Source organism: Erpetoichthys calabaricus, chromosome 6, assembly GCF_900747795.2.
Source record: "Erpetoichthys calabaricus chromosome 6, fErpCal1.3, whole genome shotgun sequence".
In the NCBI taxonomy this organism is placed as follows: domain Eukaryota; kingdom Metazoa; phylum Chordata; class Cladistia; order Polypteriformes; family Polypteridae; genus Erpetoichthys; species Erpetoichthys calabaricus.
Genome location: NC_041399.2, coordinates 82,741,416 through 82,758,410, shown reverse-complemented (window position 1 = coordinate 82,758,410; position 16,995 = coordinate 82,741,416).

The window sequence follows — 16,995 nt, the reverse complement described above, 5'->3', positions numbered from 1 at the left end:
CAACAATGTTACTTTTATTACTACTCCAAGTTTTATTATAATTAATTTCATTGATTGCTTTTACTATAGAAGATTTTAGAACTTCTGACCACTAGTTTAGTTCCCCTTTTCCCTCTGGCTTTTACTCATGTATGGTATCTTGCTGTGTGGCATTTGTAGTTATTCTCAACTCAACTATACTCTATTCTTTGAAAGTCAGTGTCTGTTAAATAAATACATGCATTATTGGCTGTGTTGATGGAATATATTTATGTATCAAAGCTCTGGGCTTTAATGAAGGAGCCTATTGTGTTGTTCTTTATTTTATAGCTCACAAAAACAAATAGGATTCGCTTGTTCTTTTATTACAGCATACCGGTTTCTTTTATTGCATTCACTTTTAATTATTAATTTACAAACTCTCTATAATAATCACTATTGTATCATGCACTAAACACTCATTAAATACCATGGCTACTCGTGTAATACTTGTGCTGTTTAGCCATTTACAGCAGTAGCTAGCTAGGCAAGATATACAAATATCATTACATGAAGAGAAAAATGTCTTGTTCTTACTTGTATGGTTATATGACAAATAACACTTCAGAAAATGGATAACTTGAACTTTATAAGCAGATTATTAGTATTGTTCAGAATAATGCAGCGTTTCTCAACCTTTAAGCATTTGCGACCCAAGTTTTCATAACAGTTTTAATCGCGCCCCCCCTAACGTTTTTTTGAAACCCTAATAAAATTTATTCCTATACTTTTTGCTGCCGATACATCGCAACAAGTTTAAAATTTCCCTACGAATAGCGAAATTACGCCAGATATGGCAACATTCGCGCCCCCTTTTTTGTTACTTTGCCCCACAGTTTGAGAACTGCTGGAATAATGCATATACTAATGTCTTAGCATACACTTTAAAATGTATAAACATTTTTGTAAAAAATACTAGAAACATGGAAACTACAAAAATATTAGTGCATTTGAAGATTTCTATCAAATTTAGGACAAATGACAATGCTATGATAGGAAGCAAATTATTACATACAAAAGACTCTCAGTGAGGTTTTCAAAGTTTTGCTGCAAAAAAGGCAGAAAGTAGTATGTCCAACATTCAAATGTCACGTTTAAACATGTTGTGGCACTGAGTAATGTTAAAGCTGGGTACTTTTAAAATTGAATTTCATTCCACCAGAGTTTGATGTTCCTTGTCTGATGAGCCATGTTTGTGGAAGGGCAAGAGACAGAAAGTAATGTTTTACTTCTGCTGGACATCAGGGCATGAAAACATCTTTTACAGCAGTCAAGGTGATCTCAATTTGAACCAATTCAGATCATCTGTTGTATGCGATAGCTTACCAAATTTTGATCCTAGGTGGTGTTACTGAAGACCTCTAAACAGTCTGTGAAGACTTTCCTCTGGGTCATCTGTAAACCAAACACTGCCTATTACTCTGTTACTGTCATGAGTCTGCATGGGGCATCCCTGAGTTCTTTACATTATATTATTTAGGAATATTTAATATTATATTGATAGGTGTTTATACAGTATATATTTTTCATTATGGTGGTGCTGCGGTGGGTTGGCGCCCTGCCCAGGATTGTTTCCTGCCTTGTGCCCTGTGTTGGCTGGGATTGGCTCCAGCAGACCCCCGTGACCCTGTGTTCGGATTCAGCGGGTTGGAAAATGGATGGATGGATGGATGGATTATGGTGGTGACATCACCTCAATGTTATTTTGTATTCTGTTTTTGAACTGTTGCTGCCAATTTGATTGACTCTAGCCATGTTGTTTACAGTCATGGTGACCATTGGTGGTCATATAACAGGGTGTATCATCTTGCTAGTGTTACATCTTTTCTGAATGAAAACATAGTTTGTGGTAGTGTAGTGAGGATTAAGAAACGGGTAGTTTTAGGTCTTTTGCCTTAAGAGCTTGTTTGTTTTTAATTTCATTACCTATTCTTTTTTAAGGTTTTATAACATTTACTAATATCTGTCTCTTTTGCCTGTCCTGTGGTTAGCATTCTTGGTTTTTCCTTTGATACCTTCCATTCTGTTTTATTTTCATAATCAAACTGAAACTCAGGCTTCAATCCCTTTGTGTTTAAGGTGCTTATGAGCTTTTCTGACAGTCACGTACTAAAATGAGTCACATTTCTGAAAATAAATTGGCATCATCATACTACTTAGTGAAGTCTTTCTCAGTATCAGACAAGTCTTTACTGTCTGTACTGAGCTGTCAGAAGTAGACATGGCATTGGAACTAAGAAATGCAAATTAATGTCTCCCAGACAGTGGGTAATGGTTTATTTTGTGACACTTAATCATAGTGCAGTCAGTAGTTGTTGCTTTGTAGTCTGTAGTCAAATTAGGCTTATGTCTTCTCAGTCTTTCATCCTTCTGGATTGAACATGTGCCCCTTAAACTGCCTGCTATTGCAAAACATGTTGCCTAGTGGAAGAATCCCCCAGTTTGCTCTGCACCACCTTCATTCATGCCAGGGACTTGACTTACCTCAAACTTTGACAGCTCCTGAAACAGGAGACCTGTTTGTCTCGTAGAAGTGATCTAATGAGGAAAAAGTTTCATGGTATTCCTTACACAACAACATTTTAGTTGCAGATTTGTTTTTCAAACAGACAAAGTTCTTCACCATAGCTTATGATGCAACTCAATACTACTTATACATGTTTTCCTAAACCATTGATCATTTATGAAGGTATACAAAAGGATCACATATGTAGAATTTGGATAACACATTCATGGAGCTGCCATTTCCATTTTTGAAAGTGTGTATTTTACCAAGCTTGGAATATAAGTTTACACCATACATTATGCTTTCTTATTTGATGCAATATATGTATACAGTCTCCGAAGTTTATCACAGTAGGAATGACAGGTGCACCTCTTAGACAGAATGTCAGTTCATTTCATGGAAATACAACACTGAAATGTATGCTTTTAGGACAGTGTAAGGCAATCAGAATTCCATTTTATTTCCCAATTAGTGCAAACATTTATTTACTGTAAAGTAATGCAGTATTTGAAAACAGTATGCTTTATCATGCTATTAAGTCACCTAACACGAAAGGAACCAACTAATATCTTAGGTTCTTTTCTTAATGGGGGACAGGAAAAAATGTCAAAACCAGACATGTATTTATTAAATTTAACCTTTATTTGTACCACTACCCATATTATACATTACATATTCAACCCTAGGGTCAGCAAGCAGCCTGTGTCTGTCTTTTATTTCCAAAACCAGTTTTATGATCGATAGAGGAAATCACCTGAGCATCTTCAAGTGCCCTTAAAAAATACGTTTGGTAATTTTCAAGTCAAACTTATTTGTTTACAAATATAGTATATACTCTGTACATTTGCCATGTGAAACTGCATTCTAAAACTAAGCGTTTTCTATAAGTTTAAAAAATATCTTGCTCACACTGGCATTTTACACTGTAGTCTATTAGGGCTATGAGGAAAATCTGAAAAACTTACCAAATACATCCATTTTTCAAGCCAAAACAGTTGTCAAGTACTGATCCATGTCTTGCGATTACATGCATATTGTAAAATAGTTTATACATGCAATTTTGTAACAAAAAAATGGCAATAGTATAAAATTCAGCCATTTTGAAAGAAGACCAGTCACACCGGATAGCTCAGCACTTAGGTTTCCTGCTCAACAACCTTTGGTGGTTTCCCTTTGAACGACCAAATCACAGTAAACTTTTTGTGCCACATGGTTTGTTTTGTTTTGATTTACTTCCATATTTATGTAAGAACTTGCACAAGAAAACATATTCTGACCACAAGAAAAATAGTACCAGGAATATGGGTTTATGATTATTTCCAGATCCCTTTTGTTGTCACAAACATGCGTTGGAAACATGGAACAATACTTGACAACTGTCTTGGCCTAAAAAAGTAATGTATTTGTTGAGTTGTTAAGCTTTTCCTCAGTGCCTCATGCCTTCCATTGTGAAGTGTCAGTGTGGGCAAATTATTTTTTTATATTTATAGAAATTGCTTAACTTTAGAAAAAATTTCACCTGGCAAATGCACATATACAACGTTTGAGAAGGAATAACTTCAACTTGAAAAACGCCAAACTTAGCCTTTAAGGTAAGGGACCTCTGCTAGACAAGGAATGGACAGTCCAATACTTGGCTACACTAGCAATAATTAAACAAAGGCGTTAATTTTTAAGCTTTGTAAATTATATTTCTTTGCATTAAAATCAATAACAGCAGCTATAAGGTGATACTCAGAATCATAAAACCTGGATGCTTTAAATCTTCACTCAGTCCATGCAGAAGTAGTTTAGGTAATGCAAAAATGCATCTATTACTCAATTTGGCGGCCCCCAGATGCTGCGCCTGGGGACAGATGTCCCCCCTTGCCCCCCCCAAGCTACACAACTGAACACAGGTACCAGAACATGTTAGTTTCTCACAGTTCAAACATTGTTATCAACTCAAGATCAGATTTCTGAGATTTGCAGCCAAGTAAGAATTATAAAATTAAAACTTTAAATGTCCTACTTCATGTTCTAATTTTCCCAGCATGCACTGCACTTCTGTTCAGCTTAAGGCCAGGTTTATACTTCACGCGATGCATGCTCCAGCGGACGCTACTGCTATGCAAGTGTTGTACTGTTTATACTTGAGTGCATACTTTATGTAAATCTGGAAGACTCCACCAGGTGGCACCACATCATCACGGTGAGAAAACATTTGGCTTCGCTGTGTTGTGAATTGCCTGAAACATCCATTAAATTCCGAGGACACCTTGATGCAAGATCTCTAAAAAGGATGTTTAACACCAGAATTACCAAAGCCTACGAAAACACTCGTAGATTCGTCCCACCTTAAATCGCTTCTTAAATCCGTTCGCACCTCTCCGCCAGCGTCTTTTGTCTTCTAAATGTGCCGATAAAGACAAGCTGCAAGCAGCCGGCTATTCTATCCCCCCACCGATTTAGAACATGCACAAACTTCTCCCAGCTCATGCCTTGATTGGATAACTGGGAGTGAAGTGGAGTTTTAGAGTGGAAATAATAGATTGTTATTTGGAACACCCGCATTTCACGTGTGTTCCGTTTCTACAGTAATCTGTGTAAACACATTTTTAAAACAGAAACTTTTTCATATTCTAGTAGTAAATGACAAAATATAGGCATAAACTATATAATGCATGAAGCCTGAAGTCCAAATATCAAAGAAACACTTTCACAAAAGGTAAAAATATAACAGAACAAATGCGTTTTTATTCAAAAATATAACTGCAGAAATAAAAGCCGCGTTAGCGTACGACATTCACACACATTTACTATGATTGCTGACTGGGAATCAAAAGGTCACAAGTTCGATCCTGCACAACTCTCTTTTGACAAGTGAACTGCTCTTATTTTTACTATTTTAGAATAAAAAGATACATTTGATTTCAGTCTGTAACAGCCGGTGTAATTTATGATACTTGTAAAGGTTAGCTTTTTTTTTTTTTTTTTTTAATTCAGTTTCATTCTCTCCACTGCATTCAGGATCCTCCCCTAACCCCCCGACACGCACACACATTCCCATAACATCTTGCGGTTTCTAATCAGTGACCGCGTGTTTTTTTTCCCCGATCTTGCCAGTCCCCACATGTTGCTGTATGCGGTTTCTTTTGTACTCCAGGACATGCAGAGGAAAGAATAGTACAGAGCAGTAACAAGTGCACTTTTATTCAAGACTATAACTGAAGAAAAAAGAAAGCAAGTTACAGTAGGCGGTTGATACAACAGCTTGCATGGTGCAATGCTAAGAACTGCTGATTTCCGTTCCGTGCTATATAAAATCTTCACTTCAAATATTAACAGTTCACACAGACGCAAGGATCATCCTTTCTACATTTACAACGTGTGTACCTGTTACACACTTCTCTCTATGCTGTGGTTTCTATTACACACCTGAAAGAAAGAGACAATATATGTGAAAACATCATCACACTAATGCAATATTATTTGAAAACAAACAGCGTCAGATCGGGTGTGAATTTATGCTGGAAGTGGAAATTCTCTGATGTGGAATCAGTTCTGTATGGTTGTGGGCGTGGGTGTGAGTGGTGGACATAACTGGGAATTACTGTGAATGTGCGTGGTGTTTTGAGATAACGAATAGAGCTGCAAATGACAGGGAATTCTCAGATGTGGCGAGATAAAACCTGACACACAAACATAGGTCAATCAGTTGTGCTTGATTATTATTTTGAGCAAACAGACACCGCAATGGCCATTGCTCTGTCACGAAAGAGGAGGTTGTCCCCTTCAGAGGCTTTGGCTCTGCTGCAAGAAATGGATGATTGCGACTCAGACGGTGGCGAGGAACTTATTTTTGATATCGAGGAAGACGACGAGACAGACACAGAGGACAGCCCAGGTGAGGATTCTATATCAGAGAAAGAGAACAGAAGCCCTCCCCGCAAGAAACATCCAGTCCAACATAAGAACTGCGCAGCTACACCAGGCATAAAGGCAAAAGATGGCACCATTTGGATACATGAAGAAGTTGGGTGTCGTCCTGCCAGTCAATCTGTCACACACATGTCCTTCAACGAAGCAGCTGGACCTACGGAGCTCGCCACGTTTTTTGATGGTCTTTATATGAAAAACATTTTTATGTTACTTATATAAAAGCCGCATCGAATGTTGTTTACCTATTTACTTTTATTTATTTACTTATCTTTCTACAGCGTAAAGTAACCAGTAGACTGCAGAGCTTCCTGTGTTTGATCGACATAGGTATGTTATTGACAATCAGAGACTGCACAGTCCACGAAAGTCGCAGAGCAGACCCTAGCTGGAGCCTCTCCCTCTCTGAATTGATGGCATTTATCTCCATTCTTTTGACAAGAGCAGCGATGACTACAGTTGGTGCTGTGGCTGATGCCTGGTCAGAACTATTTGTTGTACCGGCAATCAAAGATATCAGATTATCATGCAGCATTTGTGCTTTGACAACAAGGACGCCCATGCAGAACGTCTGAAAAACAACAGATTTGCTGCAATTTCGGACATCTGGCAACGTTTTGTTGAGAACTGTGTTCTGAGTTACAACCCAGGGCAACATATTACAGTTGATGAGCAACTGTTTCCAACCAAGGTCCGTTGTCCTTTCTTACAATTGTGGTGGATTGCCGGCTTCCTATTCCGGCCCTCACCCCCAGGCCGCCAGGAGGAGCTCTCCCAACAGCATGGACGTGCCCCGAGTTCCAGCAGGGCCTCATGGACTATGTAGTTTTTATACACAGCCCTGCTGGATACCTTGGAGACCACTGGGAGTCGCTGTCGGGAAGCCCGTGGACTCATATGTGCCCTATAACCTGGAAGTACGTCCTGGTCACGTGAACAGGAGAGATGACGTACTTCCAGGTTGAAGATAAGGACTGTTTACCCTGACCCGGAAGGAATAAGGAATTGTGGACTGTTGGGCAGGAACACCTCCGGGTCAGGGTGTATAAAAGGACTCTGGGAAAGCCCAGACACTGAGCTGAGCTGGGAAGTAGGGTGGCTAAGTGTCTGGGAGAAGGAGGATTGGTTTTGTGATTAGTTTATTGTTTATATGAGTAGTGTGGAGTGGAGGGTGCTTGGTGCACTGTATAAGAAGAAAATAAAAGAGTCTTGTACTTTCACCTGGTGTTTGGAATGGTACCTGAGGGTTCAAGAGGTGGACACACACCTCTACTGCTACACAATACATCGCGATTAAGCCTGACAAATTTGGCATAAAGTTTTGGATTGTGGCAGATTTGGAGACAAAGTACATGTGCAATGCCACTCCTTATTTAGGAAAAGATCCCAGTCATCCCACGGGAGAAAGATTTTCCGAGTCTGTGGTCATAAAGCTTATGGAGCCTTTTCTTGACAAAGGCAGAACCGTAACAACAGACAACTTCTTCATGTCACTTTCGCTGGCTAATAGACTGCTGCACCACAACACAACTCTGCTTGGCACCATGAATAAAATGCAACGGGAACTTCCAACTGCAGCTAAAGTCAGTTCAGTACACGAACAATTCTCCTTGCTGGTGTTTAGATCTCCCAGTGCCATGCTGACAGTGTATGTGCCCATAAAGAAGAAGTCTGTCTGCATTCTCAGCACAATGCACCATGATGTAGAGATTGGGCAAGATCGAAAAAAAAAACAAACACGGTCACAGACTACAACCACATGAAGGTAAGCTAATGAAAATAATATTAGTGTGATGATGTTTTCTGGTACTATTCTGGTGATAAAAAGATTTCTTGAAAATGTCACATATATTTGTCTTTTTTCCCCAGTGTGGCATTAACATCGGGCAGCACGGTGGCGCAGTGGGTAGCGCTGCTGCCTCGCAGTTGAGAGACCTGGGTTCGCTTCCCGGGTCCTCCCTGCGTGGAGTTTGCATGTTCTCCCAGTGTCTGCGTGGGTTTCCTCCGGGCGCTCCAGTTTCCTCCCACAGTCCAAAGACATGCAGGTTAGGTGGATTGGCGATTCTAAATTGGCCCTAGTATGTGCTTGGTGTGTGGGTGTGTTTGTGTGTGTCCTGCGGTGGGTTGGCACCCTGCCCGGGATTGGTTCCTGCCTTGTGCCCTGTGTTGGCTGGGATTGGCTCCAGCAGACCCCCGTGACCCTGTGTTCGGATTCAGCGGGTTGGAAAATGGATGGATGGGTGGCATTAACATCACGGACCAGAAGGCGCGTCCTTATTCAGTATGAACAGGAACACGCAGGTGGCCTGTTGCTGTGTTCTACAACATCCTTGACCTAGCAGCGATGAACGCACACATACAGTACTGTACAAGGCACGCATGGGGTCCACTGAGAAAAGAGTGTTCATGGCTCACCTTGCAGAGGAACTTCATCATCACTTCTTACAGGAACAGGTGATGGAAAAAGAAAGGATAATGCAGCATCAACAAGCTTCAGTTCTAAGACCTCAGCTTCCCGCAGGGAAGAAAGTACAGTGTCAGGTGCTCGTTCAGTGTAATAGAAACCATAACACAGAGAGGTGTGTACACTGCAACAAGTACACATGTCGTAAATGTAGGAAGGGCAGTCCTTGGGTGTGTGGGAACTGTTAACATTTCAATGTGATGATTTTATATAGCATGGAACGGAAATCAGCAGTTCTTAGCATTGCACCACGCAAGCTGTCGTATCAACCGCCTACTGTGAAACTTGCTTTCTTTTTTCTTTGATTATAGTCTTGAATAAAAGTGCATTTGTTACTGCTCTGTACTATTCTTTCCTCTGTATGTCCTGGAGTACAAAAGAAACAGCATGCAGCAACATGTGGGGACTGGCAAGATCGGGGAAAAAAAAACACGCGGTCACTGATTAGAAACCGCAAGATGTTATGCAAAGGGGGGGGGGGGCTGGGGGGGGTAGGGAAGGATCCTGTACGCGACAGAGAGAATGAAACTGAATAAAAAAAAAAAAAAAACAAAGCAAAGCTGACCTTTACAAGTATCATAAATTACACCGGCTGTTACAGACTGAAATCAAATGTATGTTTTTGTTCTAAAATAGTAAGAATAATATAAGAGCAGTTCACTTCTCAAAACGGAGTCGTGCGGGATTGAACTCGTGACCTTTTGATTCCCAGTCAGCAGTTGATACCGTTGCGCCACAGATGCATGTGAATGTCACACGCTAATGCGGCTTTTATTTCTGCAGTTATATTTTTGAATAAAAGCGCACTTGTTCTGTTATATTTGTACCTTTTGTGAAAGTGTTTCTTTGATTTTGAACTTCAGGCTTCATACATTATATGGTTTATGCCTACATTTTGTCATTTACTACTAGAATATGAAAAACGTTTCTGTTTTAAAAATGTGTTTACACAGATTACTGTAGAAACAGAACACACGTGAAATGCGTGTGTTCCAAATAACGATCTATCATTTCCTCTCTAAAACTCCACTTCACTCCCAGATAATCAATCAAAGCATGAGCTGGGAGAAGTTCGTGCATGTTCTAAATCGGTGGGGGGGATAGAATAGCCGGATTCTTGCAGCTTGTCTTTATCGGCACATTTAGAAGACAAAAGACGCTGGCGGAGAGGTGCAAACGGATTTAAGAAGCGATTTAAGGTGGGACGGATCTACGAGTTTTTTCATAGGCTCTGGTAATTCTAGTGTTAATGATTACATCCATCATTCCAGAGATGCACCCATACCAGCTAGCATCGGGCACGAGGAAGAAAGAATCCCTGGATGGGGCATCAGCTCACTGCAAAGTGAACACAGGCACACACACGCACTAGCATCATTTTAGCGTCACCAAATCTCCAAAACTTCATGTCTTTGGAATGAAACCAGAGAACAATGTGGAAGCCCACTAGGAAAACATGCAAACCCCAGGCAAGGAACACAAGGGGCGTGACCCCTTGCAAGGCAGACTGTGCTGCCACAACATGTGTAATTACTCTCAGTATTCATTATTTAAATGAAGTTAACGACTTATCTGTAAAATGTAATATACATACTTTAAAGCATTTCATCATGAAAGTGACATCAAGTATAAATCTAAGGATTCTAAATGTGCTGAGAGCTGGAATATCATAAATGTAATGTGTTCCGTGTGTGGCGATTGCTGCCGTCAGGTCATGAGGAAGCCCCAGAAGCACGTAATGATTAACAACTGGGTCGGTTTTAAGATGATGTTTACGACGGTCTACTTTAATAATAAAGTAAAGCACGAGTTAAAGTGGACATTTCGAGATTAAAGCAAAAATATTCACTTTAATCACAAAATACACCTTTACATCATGTCCTTAATTTCTCTGTGGCTCAAATATGCTGCCATACATTCTGATGCTGTTGTGAAGGTGCAAAAAAAAAAAAAAAAAAAAAAAAAAAAAAAAGACAGCACAGAAGATGGTATGTAAGACCTTTAAAATGTATCATGTCATTATGATGGGGTCTATACAACACTTGAATATAAAAGCACCACAAATGCATTTGTATGTTGGCATTTTGCTTCACCACATTGAGCCATTCATTAAACATCGAAACAGGCACATCGATCCCGGAGGATCCACGTAACAGCTTTCTGTCACATGTATATAGTAAACAGAGACTCTGAAGTCACATTCTGACTGACCTGTGCTCAGAGGACGCGTCAAATGAACGCTGGGAATGCATGGCAGCCATGTTGTGTGCGTACGTGTTCTGAGTATAAACGAGCCGTAACAAGACCTCAGATTAGAAGTCAAAATGGAACTTAAACAGTTTAAAAGTATGTACACCATAGGACTGGTTAAAATTGCCACAGCAAAATGTAATACTTTCTGCATGAATGAATCCCCTATAAAGTAGGTTCATGGCAAATATTTATGAAAATACTTTATACTGATTTGTTTGAATGCCACTTTCAAATTATTTAATAATATATCTTTCTTTTAAATCACATGTCAGTTTATCAATATATTTTAAACAATTCCATTTGTCATTCAGTAACATGATGATTTAAATGAACTTTCACCAAGGAACTGCAGTTTTGCATTCATTATCATCACACAAAACAAGCCTGGGATTCAGTAAGGTCTGTTCATTTGTAACAGTACACTGGACCTGTGAATGGGGCACTTGACATTCTTGTCAGAATAACAAAGAAAATGTACAACTATTTTTCCATTTCACTAATACCAAACACTCTGTGTTGTTTAATCTGTACTAATGTTATGTTTAAACATTTAATGTAGAAAAAAAATTATCAGTAAACAGGTTTTGTATGCTATAAGTTAACTTGTTAAGAAAGTGGAATAATGCACGAAAACTAACATGAACCATTTTAAAAAATATGCAGTCCATCATTCATTTTTGCTTTTTCACGTACATGGCACCTCTTGCTTTGAACAATATTTTATTTATTTTAGGATTACAATTTTTGCTTCACATAAATATTGGATGTTCTTGCTTGTACTTATCAACTGAGAGTGTAGAACAGAAAGTGGACGAGTTTTTACCAAACATTGTTTTTAAACCTGAACAGCACCTGGAATGTTTTTTTTTTTTTGCATTTAGTTTAGCCTGTCTTAGCGAACAAGATTTGGCTGATTACAAAAACAGAATTCTATCTGTGAAGTGACAAGGAGAAGTGCCTTAGTACAGAAGACAGACAAGGCAGGGCGTTGACTGGAGATGTGATTGTCCAAGCATAATGAAGAAAGTTGCCAGTGGTTTTCTATCTCAGAGCACAGTATAAGCATCCTCCAGGGATATTCTGATTATCTATTATATAAGCTGCATGAACCAATGTAACAAGATTTTTTAAATTATCGTTACAACTTTTCTAAAGATGCATTGGATTTTACAAAGGTAATTTCATTGCCTTTTCTTTTAAACTTTCCATATATTGCAACTAACTGGGTAAATGCTGTTGTAATATTTTGTTTTATTGTGTTGCCATAGAAGTCTAAATTGAATGGAGAAGAACTTTAATGGAGTTTGCAGAGACAGATTAAGATAATCCTGATTAGAGTGCAATTTTGTAAAGGATAGAAGAAAAGTTTTTAGAATAGGAGATTTTAAGGTATATCCAAATGGGGCACAAGATATCAAGAGTCTGTTGAACAAGCAACATGAACTTGTGTTCCTTTATATAATAATTTAGTGAATTTATGAAAAACAGGCAAAACAAAGTACTTCTCTGTATCGCTTATACAAAATGTAACATTACCCTTTTTTCTGTCAAATATTTACATTCATTTATGCTGTACCCCACACCTCTGAATTGTTTATTATAGTTATAGTAAGAATTAAAAAGAAGAGAATAAGAACATAAGAAATTTGACAAAAAAAGAGACCATATAGTTCATCAAGCCCATTTCTTTATCTAATAGTTAAGTTATCCCAATATCTCATCCATATACTTCTTAAAGGTTGTCAAGGTTTCTGTTTCAACTTCATCACTTGTTAGTTTGTTCTATGGTCCCACAAATCTTTCAGTACAGTAAGCTTGCTTCCTGACTTTAGGTTTAAAGTACTTTCCCTTAATTTCCACTGTAGTGCTTGTGTATGTGATTAGCCATTCAGTCAAAACAATTCAGCTGAAACAAATTTATATCCTACATTAAATCCCACTCAGCCTCTTCTGCTTCCCTAAACCTGTCAGGGTAGGAAATGTCCTTTAGTTATTGGATGCACCCGGTTGCTCTCCTCTACACAGCTTCAAGTGATGTTATGTCTTTTTTGTTGCATGGTGACAAGGACTGTACACAATATTCCAGATGCGGTCTCACTAGTGCATCACATAGTCTAAGCATGACGCCCTTCGATTCATATTCAACCATTTTTACGATATGACCTAACATTTTATTTCCTCTTTAAATACCTTCTGTACAAAGCTTAGACAATGAGAACATTATAACAATGTAAATCCCGACACCTTTTTGGAGGTTGCTTCCTGTAGGCCATTGTCTCCAATTGTGCATTTATAATAGAAGTTTCTTTTGCTCACATGTAGGACATTGTACATTTTTCTTGGTTAAACTGCATTTTGTAAGTGTTTTAAGAATTGTTCAAGCTTTTTAAAATTATTTTTGCTGCCTCTTCAGTATCTGCTATGACTTCATTCCACATGGAGTTTTCTTCTCTTATCTGTACACTTTGCCTCCTGCTGGCTAACCAACTTGAGATCCAGTTTTGCCAGTTACAACTGATGCCAACAGCTTCTAGTTTCAAAATTAATCTTCTTTGTTGGACCGTAGTAAAGACTTTTTGAAAGTCTAAGTAAATTATGTTGTATATTTTGTTTTTGTCAACTATTCTAGTAGCCTGCTCAAGAAAATCTAATAGATTTTTTGGCAAGATCTTGAACTCAAATCCATACTGGCTTTTACAGTATTTAGTTTGCTACTTTCATACACATGATTTTCTAGTTTATTTCTTTTTATGGTTTCAAACATTTTGTATATTATAGAAGTAAGACTTATTGGTCTATAATTACCAGGATCTATTGTGTCTCCCTTCTTGTAAATTGTAGTCACATTTGAGATTTTCTAGTTATCTGGTATTTCTCCTCTGGTAAGTAGCTGCTGAAATATGACTAATAAAGGTTTATAAATGAACTCTTTCATTTCTTTCCGTACAACTAGAAAAAACTTCTTTAGGTCTGGGAGTTTTATTAGTCTTCAACATATTGAGGGAGTTGAAGCACATCTGAGTCTTCGGATTTTAAATTCTACAAGAGCGTACCATATTTAGATATTTAGACTGACTTCATATATACCAAAATTAAATTTATACTTATGCTGATTTTATATACAGTATGTATAGTATACAGAGTTGACTCTTTGTACATTATATTCGATTTCACTGTATATACTGTATACAGAATTGACTTTATATATTCAAGTTTATTTGTTCAGTCATTGATTTTAAATATTTATTTGCCTGTTTGGTGCCCCATAGTGAATGTACAGTTACAAAGCAAAAGTCTTAGGCAACTCACAAAATAATTTTGAAAGCAAGTTCTAAAGAGTAAGTGTTTATTTGCTTGTGTATAGAATTACAGTAGAATAAACAAATTCAAATAAAAAGTAACATGAATGTCTAATGCTTTCAAAATAAGTCAGTATTTTGTGTAACCACCAATTAAACTTATAATGAAAGCAATTTACTTTGGTACACTGATGTACATTTTTTTTTCCAGTAGTAAATTCTTCCAGTCTTATTGCAGAATTTCACGTAACTTTGCTGTCCAAGCGATTCCCTCGAGAGGATCAAGGCTTGGATGGAGCCAATCTTCTTACATTTCCCAGCAATCATCACCTGTTTTGACCAGACACCCCCTACACCATTGGCTGAAAAAAAATCCAGAGACCATGTCAGAGTCACCACAATGCTTCAGAAAAAGTTGTAGACAGGCATCGGAGTACTTTTCACCAGCTCTTCTTCTGACATCTTTGCAAACCAGAATTTTCAAATTCAGACTACATTATAAGACTTTCTACCACTGGTTATCTCTCTTTACTTCATATCCTTTTGTGTACAACAATCTATTCTGTATGAACAGTTCCTTATCAGCAACACACCATACCAAGTCTATTTCTTGTAAGACTTCTTTATAATGCTGAGGCACATACTATAATGTCAGATGACTTTGCCAAATTCCCTTCACTGGATCTCTTTATCAACTTTTAAGCTGTTGACCATTATGTAGTGTTCATCAGATTCAAACACCTTTTGGGTCATTCACTGTGATTCTGTTTTAAAAATCCACTTAAAAATCCAAGTCTGCGTGTTATTACTCATTGAGTGCAAGAATTGTTGATACAAACATCTGATTTAATGTTTGTTAAAATGTGTTGCCTTTGTTATTTATAAACCTCTCCTTGAGGCACCCTAGTGATTGTGTTTACCATCAAATACACCCATTTACTTGTTTAATTGCACCACAGAATTACCTGATTCTGCTAAATAACACCTCATTCACTGCAGTCATATGTGGTGTTAAATTAATTTAATAATGATGTGGAATGGTGTGGAATGGGTACAAAGTCCAGTTTGGGAACCAAACTTGTATTTCCCTAATCATATTATAAGATACCAAAGTTTCCCCTCCTCTTTTAATTTCCTGGCCTTTATTTCTCAAAATAATCTTGGTGCAGAATCTCCTGGGGCCTCATATATAAACGGTGCGTACGTACAAAAATGTTGCGTACTCCCGTTTCCATGCTCAAATCACGATGTATAAAACCTAAACTTGCCGTAAAGCCACGCACATTTTCACGCCAGCTAAATGCTTGCCGTACGCAAGTTCTCCGCTTGGTTTTGCAAACTGGCGGCACGCAGCATCAAAACTGCTTTTGTTCAAGTGTGGTTTCCCTTTCTTTTTTAGATCCACATCCCTGATGCGGCTTCATCAAATATATTGAAATTAACTGCATATTGTTTATTAGTTTAAGGCATCTGATTGTAATTAACCTGTAACAATATAATGGTCCACGGAATGGCCAAACTATTCCAAATACCATAGCTGCTTTAGCGTCGTTCCTCTCAATGCACCACTCAGAGTATTTATCCCACTGTATCTGAGTGTGGAATCGCAGCTCTACAGCAGTTGATCGAAAAGAGAATTATCAGTATACAGCATCAAGCACATGCTGCCTCAGCCATGCGCACAGTCTATTGAACTGCTCCCATATGGAAAACGCTTCAGAGCCTTTCCTGTAGGGACATAAACACACTCAATCAGTCCATCAAATGCTCCTTGTAGAACTGTTTGTACGTATTAGTACAATTACCTCAATGTAAACTTGCGATACAGTTATAATATTGCACAACCTGAGCCATTTTATACAGCGCAGATTTACATATGATGAGGATATCATTTTTAAGATGAAATACACCCAAATATGTTTATTACATTATACAGATAAAATGTTATCATTTAAATAATCTATATTTTTAATAATTAAACATGTTTAATAACATGCTTTAACTCCTATCATCATGAAAATAATATCAAGTATACATCTCAGTATTTAAATTATTCAGAGAGCTCTAATATCACGAATGTAATGGATTCTGTGTCCTGTCAGAGGAAGAGAAAGCCCGTTTAAGAAGCACATAGTGATTCACACACAGAGCACGTAGAAGACAAATACAATACAAAGCATTTAACGTGCTACTTTAGTTATGATGGGATTTGAGAAACTAGTAAATTAAATGATTTTAAGATAAAGTTTATGATGTTCTGCTTTAATGACAAAATAAACTATGTGATTAAAGTGGAAATTTCAAGATTAAAGTTGACATTTCGAGCTTTTTTCTCACTGTGTCCCTATTTTTTTTTTCTTTCTTCTGTACCCTAATAAGCTTTCATATGACACTCAGACAGTGGGCTAAAACTCGCTTTTTCACGTTGACTTTGATATGTGACAACTTCTTTTTTATTTCAGGCACTGTGCAACTTTGTGAACTTGAGCTTTCAAGTTTCTTCAACACTCTATGTCACTCGATCAACTTCCTTTTGT